Source organism: Paramisgurnus dabryanus, chromosome 16 (genome assembly GCF_030506205.2).
Source record: "Paramisgurnus dabryanus chromosome 16, PD_genome_1.1, whole genome shotgun sequence".
In the NCBI taxonomy this organism is placed as follows: Eukaryota; Metazoa; Chordata; class Actinopteri; order Cypriniformes; family Cobitidae; genus Paramisgurnus; species Paramisgurnus dabryanus.
In genome coordinates, this window is record NC_133352.1 from 25,012,875 (window position 1) to 25,032,130 (window position 19,256).

Below are 19,256 nucleotides of genomic sequence, written 5' to 3' on the forward strand. Positions count from 1 at the left end.
AACTCTTAATATTACACAAAATCCAATATCCGCCGTGTTATTCTGTCACCTTTTTTCTCTTTTTTTTCCAAACTGCGACAAACCCCAGTCCTTCTTCTCTACAGAATTCAATAAATCTGCTCAACAAATCACAGCGCACCATTCCATGCATTGTAAACAACAATGGCACAATACACACAGAATCCTAGTTTTCCTCATCCTCAACAAAAACAAAATAATACTTTGATGGCTTTGATAAACCTGTGGTGGTTTTCTGTGGCGGGGAAGAAATGTAATTCATCAAAATCAAATAATTTACGTGAGAGGCACTCTGGCGAAGGAAAAATGCCGGCTGTTGCTTGTTCTCATACGACAGCATCAAGCTTATGTCATGCTAACACATTGACCCCAGGGGATCTTATGAAAAACTTTCCATTATTTTACACGAAGTCAATAATAATCGAGCAAAACCAAAACATTTTACAGCTGATCGCTTTCAAAAATGTTCATCGATGACATCCCAAAGATGACAGCAGCAATGACAGTGTTCATAATATGACAAAGTAATGTGTGATTTATAGTCATGTGTAAGCGCTGACATGCACCTCGCCAAATTTTTAACAGCGCGTCAGTTCTACGCGGACCGCAAGCGCTGTGATTGGTCCACCAGAACCCCTCCGTCAGGTAAAAAACTGCATCATAGGTATTTCCATTTGCGAAGGTAAAAAAAAGAAAGATGAGCCAAGTTGATGAGTGATTCTCAAACTGCAACAAAAGTCTCTGTTTATTTACTTCCATCATTGCTGGTCTTCTCAAATCATACAAAACAAGTTGCTGTTTCTTCTTCGTTTGTGGGTTAACTTCCCAAGCTTCTTCTTCTTTGGCAGTCGCGCTGCTACTGTGGTTAAACGCGTGGATACTGCCAGCGATCTGCGCGTGTGTTTGCACGTCGACGCGGATGACGAAGCAAAAATATAAATGAAAACCGATGCAAACCTACACCGTCGTGGCTACACCGTAGGACCTACGCACAACTATAACGAGCCCTTAAGTGTTTTGATTAATGCCATTAATGTTTTTTTTTATCAGTATATACCACTAGTCAACTAAATAAATATAACATGGCAAAGATGAATGCACATTTATATATTGATTTAATAGATTTACAGCTTTTTTTTTAAAAAAACGTCATGGATTTATTGCATTTTGCGAAAAAAAAAAAATTAAAATAAATAAATGTTTTAAATATCTAATTATTTATTTAAATTTTTATAACCAAAAGAAATGCTATGGTAAAGTTTGTAACAGAAAATAGTGTTTTTTCATCTTGTCACTTTCTTGGTATAGAAAACACATTTTTTCAAAAAATTTTTTGCGTTTTGGAACCAAACTCTTTATATATGTTTTAATATATTACCTATGCAATGTGCTGGATTGTATTGAATTTCATTTGTGGTTTACTGTAAAGAACATTATGTTAAAATATAACTTTGAAATCTTAATTATTGACTTAGAAAGACCTGAAACCGAAAGATTAAATTTAAGGTGAAATCATTTAAATTAAACTTTGATGCTCTTAATCTCATCATTGAGACTTGGATTTCACAGACAGGATCACATATATCTATACGTATCTACATATACATTGTATGAACTTTTAATCAAACTATGATAACATGCTCTGCTATTTATGTGTTTATCTGCCGTATCCCCTGCTTTAGAAATAATACTGGAAACATTTAACATTTTCTTACAAAACACAAAGATACTGTATATGCCTATACAGATAGTGACTTTAAGAAATAAACCTAACCAAAGCAATATTCACTGCATTAAAAACTAGCTAAGCTAACATATTCCATTGAATCCCTGCAGATTAAATACAAGAATTGAAAGTCTGATCCATGCAACAAGTTCACCTGAACTTTGCTTTGCATGAATTAGATTGAAACCAGAAGAAAGATAAAAATACTTCTCTGAAGAATGACCTAAATATATCTATACAGTTGTCTCAAAGGACATATTCAAAGGTAAGTCATTCGATTGATGCACTGAGCAAAATGTTCCCTACTGACCACTGCCGTGCCATAAAGCTTTTAAGTGCTTAGCCTTGCTGTCAAAGACCGACTTCACCATTTTCATGTCACTAAAATAAAACGCTGTGCTTGGAGCACAATTCCATCTCAAATAGCTTAGAAGCATGAATGTCAGGTGATCAAAGACTGGCGGGAGACAAACAGCCCATGTAACATTTAGAAAGTAGACCTTCACAATCGGATTCCTACAACACAGCCCTGTGCGCTCTGCAAGACATTGATAGTTCTTACCTCACAGTAGAGGCCACCTCAGAAGTTATTTTACAGACACCAGCGTGTGCATGCAGGGATCTGTCTTTTCTTATATACACATACAGATCTTCTCCCCAGTGAGTTGGTTTTGCAGACCCTGCCTGCTGTTCTCAGTCTGGAGGGAGTACTCAAATACTGCAGAAGTCCTGCAATCAAAAGCACCATTGTCTTTCACATTCCACATCACACCTACCGGGGTTGTCCACCCACCGTGCTAGGAAAAAGCCATCTTCACAATTCAGCAGGCTGCAACTGGTTGCCCGCCTGTTTAAGTGACACTCAAGACATGGGAGCCAGCCACTGTCGCCTCTGGCCTACTCAAGAGTCCTGATACTTGTTGTAAGGGTCAAGATCTACATCTCAAACAAACCTGACCCATGCCTGTGTATTATATGCTGGACAAATGTAAGCTTTGCCTGGCTGGAGCAAAACGGATTAGGTCAAGTTGTCCAGGTGCAACTAACCCAATGAAGCTTATATGGTACAGTCTACCATATTTATGCAAATGAACTGCATCAGAAGAGTTGGACATACAGTGTTCATTGTATTGTATTGTTGTATACCGTTGTGTCCGTCACCTAACAGCATGTGAAAATTAGATGTGATTAAATATCATGTCTACCCTGTATAAACTGACTGTACAGTATAGTGGCCAATATCTGCCATCAGATGCAACTTCGGTTGTGTTCAACTGAGCATGAAAATTGTTTGCCCCCCTAGACAACCTATTATCCCCTCAATGATAAACAGTGTTTTCTGTACAAAAACATGCCACATGCACACTTATTTATGGAGGCTGTGCCCTTTATTCTACCCTAAGGAGCAGCGTTGGAAATTAGACCTCCATTAGCATTAGCAGTCATTTTGTCCGGGCTATAGTTGCCGCTGCATGATGACAGGCCATTATTTTTGGCACCTGCATAGTGCCACTCTCGTCCCTATGCGTCAGATAAACACCTGATAAGCAAATGTTTTATTCAAAAATACACGAGTGTCGAAGGTCTAGCAGTCAAACTTTGACAGACTACTTATCCATGCCACAAACTGATTTGCACCCTATGTTGAACCTGTAGTTGCACCCTATGTTGAATCTCAATTGCTGGACTAGGAAAGTAGGTATCTGATTGCGATACAGACAACACAATAAGACTCATGGGAAGGTTTGAGGGCTCAATAGACTCTCAGGTAAAGCACCTCTTGCATTACCTCTCTAACCAAGAGCAGCACCTGTAAGGAAGATATTCAGAAAACTTTATGTAAGCGTATGTCACGATTACTATATGTGTCAAAACATTTTTCCATGTATCCTGCACAGCCTGATTATGAGCTATGGCTTACTGAGTGGCAGGATTACACTGACAATACATTTGAATGCAAGTATATAAGATTAGAGTGCTGTTGAGCTCTTGCTGAGTTTAGTGGCATGAAAAAGTGCACTTTACAGCAGACATTCTCATTGAGAAGTGTTAAAAAACAACAACAAAAAACAGTCTGATGACTAACATTAGCATATTAGGGAGCCCATGCAAAAACACATGCAGTTTATTTTTCTGTGGATGCAATTTTCTGGAAAGACCAGTTGGGTATGAATGTCAATCACTCTTAAAAAAATCCTTGTTTCAACCCAAATGGGTTAAAGATGGACAAACACAACTGTTGGGTTATAAATACTGTACACCCTGTTAGAGGTTGTTGTTACCCAACTATGGGCCAGATTTACTAACAGCTTGGGAAGCGCAAACTATCATTTAAGACATGCAGTGGAAAATTCCCACTGAAAAGGCATTGTAGTTTTTGGGACTGACCTTATTGCATATGCATTTCTAGGAGTTTCCCTCTCAAACGCAAAATTTATGGAAGGAGATAATTTAAATGATTTACGAATAATTTATGAATAAAATTACTGTTATTTTCACCATTATTTAACTTCGAAAAAAGGCATGTCTTAAATAATTTTGGGCTTGAAATGGCTGCAATTGTTGCTAGAAGAGACATCACAAAGATCAGAAACAGGGTGATACATTTTTATAAGGATTTTTTTAACACGTAACAGTTTATTTGGACTTCCAGAGGAACAAAGTCAAAAATATTGTTTGTCAAGCCATGTTATTTTATATTTGCTGGAGGAAATAAAAGAGGGGTCATTGCGCTCTCAAGCTAATTTGCCCAATTTAGTAAATCTGGCCATATGGGTTGAAACAACACAGCATTTAGGTTGAAACAACCATGCATTTGAGATTAAATAAAACCCACTGGTCACAATTAACCCAACTGTTCACCTGTGCTGGGTAAATATTAAACAAAACACATGTTGGGGTATTAAATAAACCTATGCTGGGTTGTGTCAACCCAATTTATAACCCAACATGTGTTCTGTCCAATATTTACCAAGCATTAAGTTAAAAATAACCCAGCAAAATTTAGAGTGTTGTTTTTTTCCATATTTGACCCAACTATGGGATAAACAACCCAACGTTTGTCTAGGTTATTAATTACAAAATATCTTGTACTTACAAAAAATAATATTTTTTATTAAATAATTTTATGCAGCATGTGTGGCAATTATTATTATTTGTTTAGCACAAGCCTCCACCTAATCAACAACAACATAATCAAAATCCCTAAAAATCTAATTAAACTTACAGTATACAAATTTATATAATTAAAAATAAGCAAAAAATGTGCAAATCAATAAATGTCAATAAATAAAAAAACTACAAAGTTGCAATAAAATAATTTTTCAAACATCTTTTTAAACATTTGGAGCATTTATTTGACAAATGAAAAAACTATTTTCATAACTGAACACCTCTAAAACGTATTGAAAATTGCCCTCTACTAGTCAAAATGTTAGGAAAATAAAAATCTAGAGATGGACAAGTTGGATTTATTAAAAATAAGTTTTAAATGACACAGGAATATTTCCTTCACTTGCAAACAAATTATAATAAACCTGCAAGTTTGCTAAATAGTTACATAACAAATATTAAGTATCTGAAGTTCTTTTCTTTAAATAAGGAAACAAGCGCTTGTGAAAAGCCATAATTTTATTGACTGTAGAAGAAGTAAGTACTAGCCCAAACTATATTCTAAACTAGAATAATGATTGAGAAGACAATCTGTAGTTACAAAATAATTGATTCTCCTTATAATTATTTATTTATAAGTGTTGAGTTTCAAGCATAAGCTTTCACAAATGACAAAACTCCAATTAACATTTGCAGGCATCCAGGGGCGTTGCACAAGATCTCGGGCCCTATGCATAGGCAGTCTTGATGGGCCCCCATGCCCCACCCCCATAAAATATTCCAGACTTTAAGGGCCCTCTCTTCCTTTGGGGCCCTGGTAATCAGTACTGGTTTTACCCCCAGTCCGACGCCCCTGTAGGCATCAGTAAAAGCCAAGTATTATTGTCTGCTTTCATGCTAAAATACCTCTAATGTTGAGTAACTTGTTGTAGTAATTTCACAATTAGCAATAACAGAAATTCAGTTGCATTATTTCAAGTTTATCTGTCGTGTCAACAAGATGTCAGTGGCCGTTTGAAATGCTCGAACTATAGGAGCATGGGACTGTGTGACTATAATATTAGGAAAACAGAGGACACAGCACAGTGTCATACTGCAAAACACTTGTTATTTGACAACAGATCTGTGAAACAGTTTGAGTCTTCAGATTAATATACTGGCCTCAGATCAGTTTCACATGTGCTTAATAAACAGTGGCTGCCCGTCATCCTGCAGAGTTAAAAAGAGCTGATAACACAAAGTGAGATTCTGATGAGATCAGTCAGTGAAGAACAGATGACAGCACAAACACTAATTAAATAAACATGAAATGAAGTTCTCGTTTTTTATATACGACTGCCTGCTGGGAGCAAAATTAACAGCCTTAGACAGGGCAATAAGAGATAACTAATTGAAAACTTCAATCATGTAAGTTTATGTAGTTTTTGTCCACTCGACTTGTAAGCTCATAATGGAAATTTGAAAACAGTTTACTAAGTGCTAAAGATATTGAGTGTGAGAGGAGGTAAGTGTGATTAATCAGCTGAATTACAGATACAAACATGTTGGCAGACAGGGTCCCCTGTGAGAGTCTAACATCTCCTGTCAAGTGTGGAATGAATAAGTAAAATGCTACATGGGGTTGGCGTAGTCTTCAAACTAAAATCTGTGAATACAAATTCCTGATCTCGTTGCAGTTATTTACATATCATTAAATGTCACCAGACTTTCTTATTTGGTACATGCGCTGCGCAGTGTGTGGGTTTAACATTGATGATGCCAAGAAGCTCCAACTACCATGTCTCATAACAAATTATAGCAAGTTCGAAAATGTGGCTTCTTATGGCTCTAGAAGAATTATAAAGCACCAATTGTCTGATTCACGACTTTACATTCCCTTTGGTGTGTAAGTGTGTATACGTACATGCTAACGATATGCAAAAGCTACAAACCCCAAAGTAAACAATGATGCGAATTATCTTCTCCAACGTAAATCTCTTTTCTTGGACTACGACAAACACACGGATTGTAGGCAACAGTTTACTTCCTGGGATTGGTGATGTAGAGAAGACCGACATTATCTAAAATGCCTCCCGCTTCGGACTCACAGCCTGTAAGTTACTTCTGTCAGTATTGCATTGTGCCCGAATCTTGCAATATAGAATCAATGCATTTGGGGGTGTGGTCCTGGTCAAGACAATCTCCTGAACTCCAAACTGAATGTCAGAAAGGGGAAGAAAGATGATTTAAGCGATTTTGAGCGTATTTCACATTCTGCTCAGTTATTTTCATGCGCAACCATTTCTAGGGTTTACAAAGAATGGTGTGGAAAAGGAAAAACATCCAGTATGCAACAGTCCTGTGGGCGAAAATGTCTTCTTGATGCTAGAGGTCAGAGGAGAATGAACCGACTGATTCAAGCTGATAGAAGAGCAACTTTAACTGAAATAACCACTCGTTACAACCTAGGTATGCAGCAAAGCATTTGTGAAGCCACAACACACACGACATTGAGGCGGATGGGCTTCAACAGCAGAAGATCCCACTGGGAACCACTCATCCCCACTACAAATAGGAAAAAGAGGCTAGAATTTACACGAGCTCACCAAAATTGGACAGTTGAAGACTGGAAAAATGTTGCCTGGCCTGATGAGTTTCTGTTGAGACATTCAGATGGTAGAGTCAGAATTTGGCGTAAACAAATGAGAACATGGATCCATCATGCCTTGTTACCACTGTGTAGGCTGGTGGTGTAATGGTGTGGGGATGTTTTATTGGCACACTTTAGGCCCCTTAGTGCCAATTGGGCATCGTTTAAATGCCACGGCCTACCTGAGCATTGTTTCTGACATGTCCATCCCTTTATGACCACTATGTACCCATCCTCTGATGGCTACTTCCAGCAGGATAATGCATCATGTCACAAAGCTTGAATCATTTCAAATTGGTTTCTTGAACATGACAATGAGTTCACTGTACTAAAATGGCCCCCACAGTCACCAGATCTCAACCCAATAGAGCATCTTTGGGATGTGGTGGAACGGGAGCTTCGTGCCCTGGATGTGCATCCCACAAATCTCCATCAACTGCAAGATGCTATCCAATCAATATGGGCCAACATTTCTAAAGAATGCTTTCAGCACCTTATTGAATCAACACCATGTAGAATTAAGGCAGTTCTGAAGGCAAAAGGGTGTCAAACACAGTATTAGTATGGTGTTCCTAATAATCCTTTAGGTAAGTGTATGTCTGTCATAATCCACTCACACTTATAATCAGGATGACTTGACCTGGCACAACCCTACCAAGCACCAAAGTTCCCTGAGACTGAGAGCTCACTGTGATGTTTTTAAAATGCTTTAAGACAAACCATGTGCAAATTCATTATTTAACACTGAGTATTTTATTCATAATATTTGAGTTTTCCAAAGATATCTCATTCCTGCATCTTGAAATCGCCTTGGTTTGCTACGTCAGACACAGGTAACTAATTACATCATCACATTTGAAATCACATGTGTTGAACTCATGTGCTCTGTGTAATAGTCTAACCTGCTAACATCAGCACTAAAAACAATTAGTGCTGCAAACATGCAGTTTAGCTATGCATTGTAAAACCAGACTTGGCAATATGTGTCTACAACTACCGAAATTAGCATCTATTTGCGTGTACGAATGGGTGAAGGCGGGACTAGTTTCAATATTCATATCTATGGTCCGAGCTGTGCAATTCAGTAGAGGCAGATACTAATTTGCATATTCATAGATCTGCGTACTAAATGAGGGAATTGCATTCAAGCAGCTTTAAAGCATGTAGAAATTACTGTCATAGGGAAAACTTTTACATATGCTATCATGCTTGTTTTAAGTGATAAAATTATCGACTTCAGCTCATCTTGTTTCTAGGCGACAATGAAGCGGCCTCACACAGATTGTGTTTGTATGAACAGTCTCTCATTTCAGCCCACATTTTCTTTCTCTGCTAATTTCATCAAAGCAAATATGCATTTGGTGTTTGATCTTAATTAACAGAGATTTATCCATGGAGGCTAAACGCGCTCCTCCCTGGCCTCTATGTAAGGAAAATCTGATTAATATACAGTACACCACTTCATCGCTGCTTTTAAGAGCCACTGATCTGTAAAGCAAAAACACTTGGTCCAGCAAATAGCTAATTTGGAAGCCTTTCATTATGATGGCAGATAATTAAGATTGTATTACAGCTGGGATGTCATAATGTCAAAAATGTGCTACCTCACACCTCTGCTAGCTTTTAGATCCATTTTTGCAAAGATATAGATAGCTGATGGATATATGTTCCCACCCCCCCACACACACAGAGGTGTCCGTGCACCAAAACAGACATACGTCAAAATCATTGCTGCCACAACGGATAACAAGGAGAGCAGAAGCAGATCATGCAGTCCCCAGGACTAGGGCTCATTTGAAATCTGTGAAACTCATTAAAAGTGAGAGAAAAGGCTTTTGACAGCCTTCTGCATGATGTCTCACCCTCTCCTGCTCGTCCACATGGGCTGCCCTGTCAGCCGTGTCACTTCCTGTTTGCTGAATGAGTCTGACAGCTTGTTGTTAAATAAATAGTCAACCATAAATTATTAAATCCCCCCGAATATTTGTAGAGTCCACCCTCCCAAACAGCAGTAATAATGGTGTTTCTAGCTGGGCTGAATGCCTCCATAAACTAGCTTTTGGAAGGAAGTGGAATATCAACTTTGATCAAATATGACAAGATGCATTTGTGTATCCAGACAAACATATCCACTATAATTCATGGTCTTTGCAGACTCAAATAACATTGCAAATTACAATTCCAACATTTTTTTACAAATGGAACACAAAATAAATTGCGAAAACTGGTTGGTTGGTTGTGAAGTACAATTCTTAAAATTTCTATTTTTGGTAAAGTTATCCTGTTGCCTCCTTTCATTAAAATTAATCACTTTTGCCTTTGTTAAACACTAATAATTGACTAAACCCTTACTCTAAACTTTCCATAGTCTAACTTTATATGAAGAGCTCAAATGCAAAAGCCGCTAAACGCAACTTCCATCAAAAAGGAGAAAATTATATTAAAGTAGCCATGAAACGGAAGTAGCAATTGCCTTATTTTCCACATTGGGATTATATCCTACTGAAACCGGCTTCTGACATGAAATAAGGCAGTGCTGGATTTGAATTTGTCAATCGAGATCTGATTGGATCATTTGAAGTGTTGCTAATTGCTAATCGCAGTGGTCTTCTCCTGGACCCTGCTCACCTGCCAAACCATATGACCAGAAGTAAAGAGAGATCGTTTTGGGGAGGGGAGGAGATTTGTGTTTTTAATTAAAGATTATGAGGGCACATGATTTTTTACAAAATAATGAAGCTCACAGATAAGTAATTTGTAAAAAAAAATGCCACAGTATTCCAAAAACAAATTACAGTTTTTCATTTTATTTTCATGGGGACTTCAACCGAATGCTCTTGGCACATATTATATACAGTCCTTCTAGAAAAATGCAGAGTTTTTTTGTGATTGTTGCAGGCAAAAATCCTTGATCTTGCAACACATTTTCTTAAAAAAAAATGCAATTTTATGTGATAAAACTTTAGGAACTTGCAAAAATTTTGGGAACTTGCAAAAACTGCAGGAACTAGCAAAAACTGCGGGAACTAGCAAAAACTGTGGTTGGGGATGCGAAGCGTAATTACGTCGCTTCATAACGTTCCCAGAGCAACAGGGGACATGGGTGCATTTGTGTGAATTAAATGCAACATTTTTCAACTTTCTGCTAAGATATATGTGACTTTATTCCACAAAAATGGGGGGATTATGAAATCCCCGCATATTTTGCATGCGGAAATCTGTGATTTATGCCGCAAAAGTGCGACGTGTTTGAAAAAGGCTGCCCCGCATAAATATGACTCATGCGATCACATTTTTCTGGAGGGACTGATTATATGTACATAATTTTTTTTTTAAGTCTTATACAAAGAAGTGGATTTTTAAGTGGAAATTTTTGCCAAAAAAGCTTGCATGCATTAAAGGGTTTTGCAGTGAAAGACTGCCAAATTTGTTAAATACCAATGTATTGACTAAACTGGCATTTGTGAAAATAAGGCATTTAAGTTACTCACTAATAACCTTACCATTCCCATTAAAGTGAATTTAATTAACCTACACATAAGAGTCTGATGAAAATGCTTATTTACAAGAAAGATACACTTTACTACAGGAGAAAAAACTGTATCTTTTATGCTCTTCATCTTTTCCTAGATACAACAAAAACTGTTTTCTCTTTGCTCCTTGGACAAAATGTTTAATGCACTCTGTCATCTGCTAAATGAATAAATAAATGCACATGAGCAGTTGCTCACTGTTTCCCAACGACCCTATTCCTCAGTCATTTAAACATACCAAACCAAACCAATCAAAAATCTGATTTAAATATTTGCATTAATCTCAGACAAACATAGCAAGAGACAGACAGGATACATACAAAGACAATGTGTTAATTTATGAAAGAAACGAAAAGAAAAGGTTAAAGAGAGAGAGAGAGAGAGAGAGAGAGAGAGAGAGAGAGAGAGAGAGAGAGAGAGAGAGAGAGAGAGAGAGAGAGGGGACCAAGAGAAAAAGCAATATGTTTCTCTCCACTGTCACAAAAGTATTTAAAGTGCCAATCACTTGAGTCACATGGCACAGAAATAAAAAGCCTCAGACCAGGCGATTGATCCCTTGTACTCAGCAGGGGTTTGATATATCACACCAGTTTCGTTTCCATTCACCAAACCGAACAATCACTTAACAGTAGACGGGTTTAGGTCCTCAGCCTCGCTTTGCCTAAAAGGGCATCAAGAAAAGCAGGTCTGAAGCCTATATTCTACAGCGGTAATTGGTTCGTACCAACAATGTGGCTTTCTGGCACAGAAGGGGTCCGGTCTCGCAGCCTTCTCTGAAAGTATGGCTCATTACTGAATTATTTCTGGCTGTCTGTTCAATCAAAGAACAAAAGCAAAATGAAAGTAAAAAAGTCTAAGTTGCAACCCTGGGGATGGTTGCTTTAATGCAAAAGTGAAAAGTGGGCAACATCTTGGCACTATTTTCAAACATTCATCTTAGCCCATGCGTTTAAGACGTGAAACCAACAATGTGTTATTCAGCACATCAGATAAAATTACAATGTGGAAATCAATACTGTCAATATCTGTGAAAACCACGGCAATTCAAGTGTGTGAAAGCAGAATAGGGTGACAAATATTGCCCCAGTGACAGCTTGGGAATTTCTTTACCACTTATTTTGATGGTGCAGTTGATCTCTCTCTTTCTCTGTCTCAATGTCACAAAAGCCTGTTGGCAGTCTTTAATCTATGAAATGTACCATTTAGTATGTTTTTTAAAATAATTAATTTAACCATGGTTATAGCATAGTAAACATGTCATTATACACTACTCATGTCCCAGTAAACCACATATGCCAACCCACGCACACACACACCTTTTTGCTCCATAACACAAGATTTAAATGCATAATTTTATAATCTATTTATAATTTTAAATGCTCCTTGAATAACATGATAAATCAGTGAATAACAGTAAATCCTGGAGTTTATTTATAGACCTGAGTTTATTTATAGGATGTGCTCTGCAGGCCACAGGTTCACGCTGGTTACCGGGCCTGTTGCAATTGTATTGGAGGCCAGTGACTGATATCCCCATAATATAACATAATATCAATAACAAATAACAAAAACCGTGATTGTACTGTGTAAAAGGCTGTACAAAGACTCAATATATTACACTTGTCAACAGGCAGTCCAGAGAAGGTGGGTGATGACGTATTGTAGGCCGTGTAAACTCATTGTAAAGAATGGTGGCCTTTTGGCTACACTGTGTGGGTGGAAACAAATGAGAAAGCACTGCTCCCATGACATTTTAACACAGCGAGTCAATCCACATCCCTTACTGTGCGGTTCCAATAAAGAAACATGACTTTTCTTACTTTGCATGCCTGTCAAATGAACAACAGCATTATTTCTGAAAGAGACTGAAGGCTGGGTTATTTATCATGGGGGAATATTATGACATTGGAGAGCCATGATAAGGCAATGATATTTTGGAGAGCAAAATGGCATTGTGTGTCAGCTCTTTCACAAGTTAATTAAATGAGATCGCAGCCTATGAGAGGGACCGCGTAAAGAAAATTAATATGATGCTCTGAGATGGTAGGTAAGCATTGAGAAAGATGTTGTTGTGACCATAAATATGTATGCATTCGAACGCTCCATATATGTAGATGCGTCTACCATATTGGAACGGCCCAGTAGCAGATGTCACTTACAGCTTTCCAGGATACCACGACATTGCACAGCCTCTTATTATATAAACATACACAGAGTTTTACTGTTTTTATATCAGTGGATGTTTCAGTGTTTTATAAGACATGTATTATATATTCAACATGATCTCACAAAGTTCCGTGGGATAGTCACGGAATTTTTTGCTCATTTTCCGTGGCATTCTCACGGATCTCTGCATATTTCCGTGGCCCTGCCACGGACTTTCTTTTCCGTGGCATTCTCACGGATTGGTTACTCAACTGCTTTTTCCTGTTTTCAAACCATTGTCGCTTCGGTTTAGATTTGGTGTTTGCGTTAGTATGTCACTTTAAGTATTGGTTTATACTATTTTTTCTGATGTATTCTTTTATATTTTCTAAACTTTAATCAATTGTTGCCTGGCGTTGGGGTTAGAGTTGGGTTTGGGTAGGGATGTCATTTTATGTAAATCTAACCCTAAACCGAAGCGACAATGGTAAGAAAATAGGACAAAACAGTTGAGTTACCAATCCGTGAGAATGCCACGGAAATATGCGGAGATCCGTGAGAATGCCACGGAAAAATGAGCAAAAAATTCCGTGACTATGCCACGGAAATTCGTGAGATCAGGTTGATATATTTCATAATAGCTGAAATATGAATAGCCGTAAAAACACTGGTTAATATATAGCTTTGGATCGCTCCAATATGGCAGACAATTATATAGTGGTGCATAGAAACAGCTGCTAATGACGTATCTATGTGTACTGAGCAAAAGTCTTAGGCCACCATGCTATCATTAGATTTGTTGTTTTTGCAATTAGTGAACATATATAATTATTTCTCAGTCTCATTATTAGAATACAACCAGAAAATACAGGAAATGTGTATGTAGTATTAAAAACTGTATAAAAGCATAAGCTGAAGTTTCAAGTATTAGGGTAAACTCCCCTTCCACTTAAGCAATAGCAATAAACCTAAATGAAAATAAATCCTAATTTCTAATTAATCGAATGATTTCAGTCTTCTCAAAATAGGTCAAGATGTGTTTCGTGCCAAGAGAGGTCACCCAAAATACTGACTGATGCCTGAAGAAGACATTAAGTGCTCCCCCCATAGTGCTCCCCTCATTAAAATTCCTATCTCCTCCCAAATCACTTCAATGGCCTCTGCATCTTTTTTAAAGCTTTTGAACCCATCAACCTCCAGCAACTGAAGGAGGTGATTGACAAGGTCAAACCCTCTTTTGGTCCTAGTGATATTCATTCACCAAAAATTGTTAAAATAGATTTTTCACTCACTTAGTCCAGGCTTGCTGTCTACTCAAGAAGCCTTCAGTAGACCCCTCCATCCAAAAAACTTTCGACCTATCTCTGTCTTGCCTTTCATGTCAAAAATTTTGGAGAAAATTCTGTTAAATCAACTTCAAAGTTTTTTGAATTAAAATTGAATTTATGACATTTTTCAATCAGGCTTTAAATCAGCTCACAGTACTGAGTTTAAAATTATATTTATCTTTTAACTGACTCCGGAGATTTAGAGAAATCACTTGTGGAGTTCCTCAGGGGTCGATCTTGGGACCAGTATTATTTATATTGTATATAAATGATATATGCAGGGTTACAAACCTCCTTAAATTTTTAATGTTTGCTGATGACACCAACATTTTTTGTTCTAGGGAAAACTTGCAGCAGCTTTTGGACATGGTCACAGCTGAAGTGAATAAGGTAAAAGAGTGGTTTGATTGAAATAAATTATCGTTGAATCTTGAGAAAACTAAATTTATGTTGTTTGGAAATCGTAAAATTGATAAACAAATAAAAATTATGATTAATAATACTGAAATAGAATAGAGTGTATGAAAATACATTTTTGGGTGTGATTCTTGATCACAAAATCTGATGGAAACCCCATATTAAATATGTGAGAGCAAAAGTAGCTAGAAATGTTGGTGAAATGATCAAAGTAAGAAATTTGGTAAATGAGAAAGCACTTTATATTTTGTATAGTTCATTTGTTATGCCATACTTAAATTATTGTGTGGAAGTATGGGGTAACACCTATATCAACCTTGCAATCATTAATTACACTACAAAAAAGAGCAATCAGGATAGTAAATAATGTAGGATACCATGATCATACTAATTTATTTTTCTTAAAATTACAAACTCTAAAGTTTAATGATTTAGTAGATTTCAAAACTGCTCAAATTAAGTAAAAAATAAACAACTCCCTGGAAACATACAAAAATTGTTTATAGATATAGAATGTGGTTATAACTTAAGAAGGACTTTAGATGAGACAACAATATGCTCGGACAGAGCTTAAAAGACTGTATTTCGATCTGTGGAGTGATATTGTGGAATAGTTTGAACAACCAGATAAAAGATTCTGTGATTCTTATTCTTCTTGATTTATCAGCTGCATTTGATACTATAGACGGTTTCAGCAATAACAACATAAACAAGCGGCTGTCGCGGTCCGCACGTAACTTCCGGTAAACTCCGCTAATAATAAATAACAACAAAGTACTTTAAACGTAGTTTATTTATATAACAAGCAAAAAAACAACAACACATTGATTACCTAGGAAACCAAAACATTTGTTATTTTAGACGAGGCATTTGTTCAAGAGATCAGTTTAGCAACTAGTCAGACCATTAAAAAAACAAAACCGGAAGTAAAGTTCGGATCCAGACGTGAATCACGTGCGTGCGATGAAACCGTCTATAGACCACTCATAGTGAAGCTGGTAACATAATAACTTTTCCTCCTCACCTGCCTCGCTGTCTTGTGGCCTTCCACAAGGCTCTATTTTAGCCCCTTCTCTATTCTCGTTATATATGCTACCCCTGCGCTCGACTCTCTGGAAACATGGTGCATCCTTTCATTTCTATGTGGATGACACCCAAATCTATTTACCAATCAGGAAAAATAATCCGGCAGCAATTTCATCTCTAAAATGTTTAGAAGAGGTCAAATTATGGCTGGCACAACATTTCCTATTCTTAAATGAAGGAAAGACTGAGGTAATAGTGTTCAGCCCAATTGAGAACCCTTAGTCCTCAAGCATCAACCTAGAGAGTCTATCTGTTTTTAGTTCTTCACGAGTGCAGAATCTTGGCATCTTTATTGATCAGCACTTAATATTTGACAAACACATCTCTTCAGTAATTGGGTCTAGCTTTTACCAACTGCGGCTTCTATCCAAAATTAAACATTTTCTCTCTCCTAAGACTCTAGAATTGGCTGTTCATGCATTTGTATCCTCTCGCTTAGATTACTGCAACTCTTTATATTGTGGTATATCTAAAACTCAGATCAGGCGCCTCCAGCTAGTTCAAAATGCTGCTGCCAGATTTCTCTCTAGTTTGCGCAGTTATGAACACATCACTCCCATTTTCAAATCTTTACACTGGCTGCCAATTTTAAGATTCTACTCTTTGTCTATAAGTCCCTTCATAATACCGCTCCTCTCTATCTATCTGAACTTCTTCATCTCTACTCTCCTATTAGAAATCTTCACTTATCTGACCAGGCTATGCAGTGGTTGCTCGTGTACGACTTAAGCACAGAGGAGAGCGTGCCTTTTCTGTGGCCGGTCCTCACTTATGGAACTCTCTGCCTTTAGAAATTAGGACGGCACCTTCCATCTCTAGTTTTAAGTCTTTGTTAAAGATCCTCCTTTTTCTCTAGCCTTTTCATGATTGCCCAGGGGTTCATGTTTGTTCATATTTTATGGCTTATATTTTAACACTTTCTTTTAAACTGGCTAGTTTATTATATTTATTCTGTCTACTTTTTTTTAAAAAAATTTACTTTTCTTTTCTTTAAAATGTTTTATTTTAGCTTTGAATTATATTTTAGTGTGTATCTTGTGTGTGTGAAATGTCAGATGCACTGTGAAGCACTTTGGTCAGCCATGTGGCTGTTAAGAAATGTGCTATATAAATAAAGTTGAACTTGAACTCAAGTTCTGAAAATTGTTTTGTTTTTAATTTTGTTATGTCTGTTTCTTAAAAAAGAGTTAAAAATAAATATGGATGGACATTAAAACTTTGCTGAAACAACAAAGCTGGTGATGGTGGCTTAGCACAATCCTGTATATCTATGGTTTTGCTGTCAAGCATGCAACATGCATAAACATAAGCAAGCAGCTTGCGTATTATTCGGATGGATGATATGATTCTCACATTAAAGCTGTCATTCTTCAGTTAACACCAACGCATGCAAAAAGCTCACGCACAGACACATTCACAAACACTGCAATGAATTTTCTGCAAAGTCTGCGCAGCTCATGGCGTTTCCATTAATATACCTTGTTTACGACTACAAAATGAGGTGTAAAAGATGCACATTAGGTGCATAACTAACTATTTAGCTGTCCATTTTTGCTTCAGAATCATAGAAAATGTAGTTGCGCTGCATAAGCCTGTTGCCTCATAAATGAGTAGTGCTTTCTGGCAAGCTTGATCGGTATTCTTTATCAACACAGTACAAAAGGCAAACAAGCTAAATTGTAAAATCAACATTCATAACTATCGTAACGTCTTACAATAAATACCAATTTACTTCCACTATGACTTGTTACTGTAACTGGCACACATTCTTGTGCTTCTCACTCATGGTTAGTTCATGTGAATATTATCATTCAGATCCTATGCCGTAAAACATATTACTTATTTCTTAGTGAGCCTGGAAATTAACAAAAATCATTGTATAGAATATAACATGATGTTCGTCATGATGGGATGGGTTATGGTATGGCCTGTGCATTTTCACCCAGTGTGCATTGACATGAATATGATTAAAGAGAGAATTTGAGGCAATTGGAGTTGTATATCATTCTTTGGTGCACATGATTTACACGTGTCTCCATTTCTGCCTGCTCTGGCGTTTTTCATTCATCTGTCTCTCCACTGCAGCAGCCTGATTTAATGAGACTGACTGTATTTTGATTTAGACACACAAACATACACACACTTCTGAATATCAAATGCTGTATACATTCATTTCAAATTCATGTGTCTTCTGAAAGAAAAACAAGAAAATAACAAAGCACAGCACTTTTTCAAAATAGTTCAAATGTAACTTGACATCTTCCCTTTGGCATATTTAACACAAAATCTCTGAATTACAACTTGTGTATGCATTGCTCTGTGAGATGGATTTACATTACATATGGGATTGCTTTTAAAGTAAAGCAGATCCTAAGAAGAAAGAAAAACTAAAAGAAACTAAAAAAGGAGATTGGTGTCAAGAAATGCTTTGCAGTTAAAACTGGAAACTTTGACATGAACGTCAAAGAAAACTTTTGTGGCCTAAGGTGAAAAACAAGCTATGAATCAAGGGATGAAAAGCAACGCTGACACCTGTTCTTGCAATCTCATTTGTATTTCTTCTATTGAAAACATAAAAAGAAAGAGAGAGACAGACTACCAGTAGTATTCCAAAAAAGTGATAGGGTGATGCATTGTTCCTGTGCTGGTTGAAATGTTAATTACCCGATCTAACCTTTTGTGACATCTAATCCATCTAATATAATCTTAAACAAAGCTACATTTTGTTTTCAGGTTTGAGTAAAGTCATTCAAACATGGGAGTGAACAGCCTGGTCTCACTGTTAATACGTAGTATTTACACATAACTTTAAAAAAATAAAAACTTATTTTTTGTACGTTTAAATAGATGCTAAAATGTACAATGTAGACGTATTTACAACATTTAAACGTAGTATTATTACGTTTTGACAGCTAAAAAACGTAAAACATTTATGTATCTTTCATTCCATAAAGATTACTGTATAATTTGCTTTTAACCATTTTAGCGAAATGTTACCACCTTAACCCTACCCCAAACCTTACCCTAAACCCAAATCTTACCCTAAACCCAAACCTTACCCTAAACCCAAACTCTTATTATACAAAATGTTTAAATACGTAATGTATTCTTTTTATATTAAGCAACGTAACGGACAGATATGTTTAGAAACATATTAGTAACAATATAGCATTCAAAAGATATTTTAAATTTTTAAAGTTTATTAAAATCATTTAACATTACTGTTTAAAAAACCATAACAGACAGACAAGTGTAATAACAAC

General features: G+C 36.8%; 1 protein-coding gene across 5 annotated transcripts in view; it reads right to left on the reverse strand.

Moving 5' to 3' along the window:
• Positions 1–19,256, reverse strand: part of drp2 (dystrophin related protein 2) — a 169,233-nt gene that overhangs the window by 83,198 nt on the left and 66,779 nt on the right. For 3 of the 5 annotated variants that reach the window (XM_065273239.1, XM_065273214.1, XM_065273247.1), the window contains exon 1: positions 2,307–2,434. The exons of the other annotated variants lie outside the window; for them this stretch is intronic. The gene's annotated coding sequence lies outside the window, so the exon portion shown is untranslated. Of the gene's footprint in view, positions 1–2,306; positions 2,435–19,256 lie in introns of those variants that run through there. 5 annotated transcript variants of the gene reach the window in all.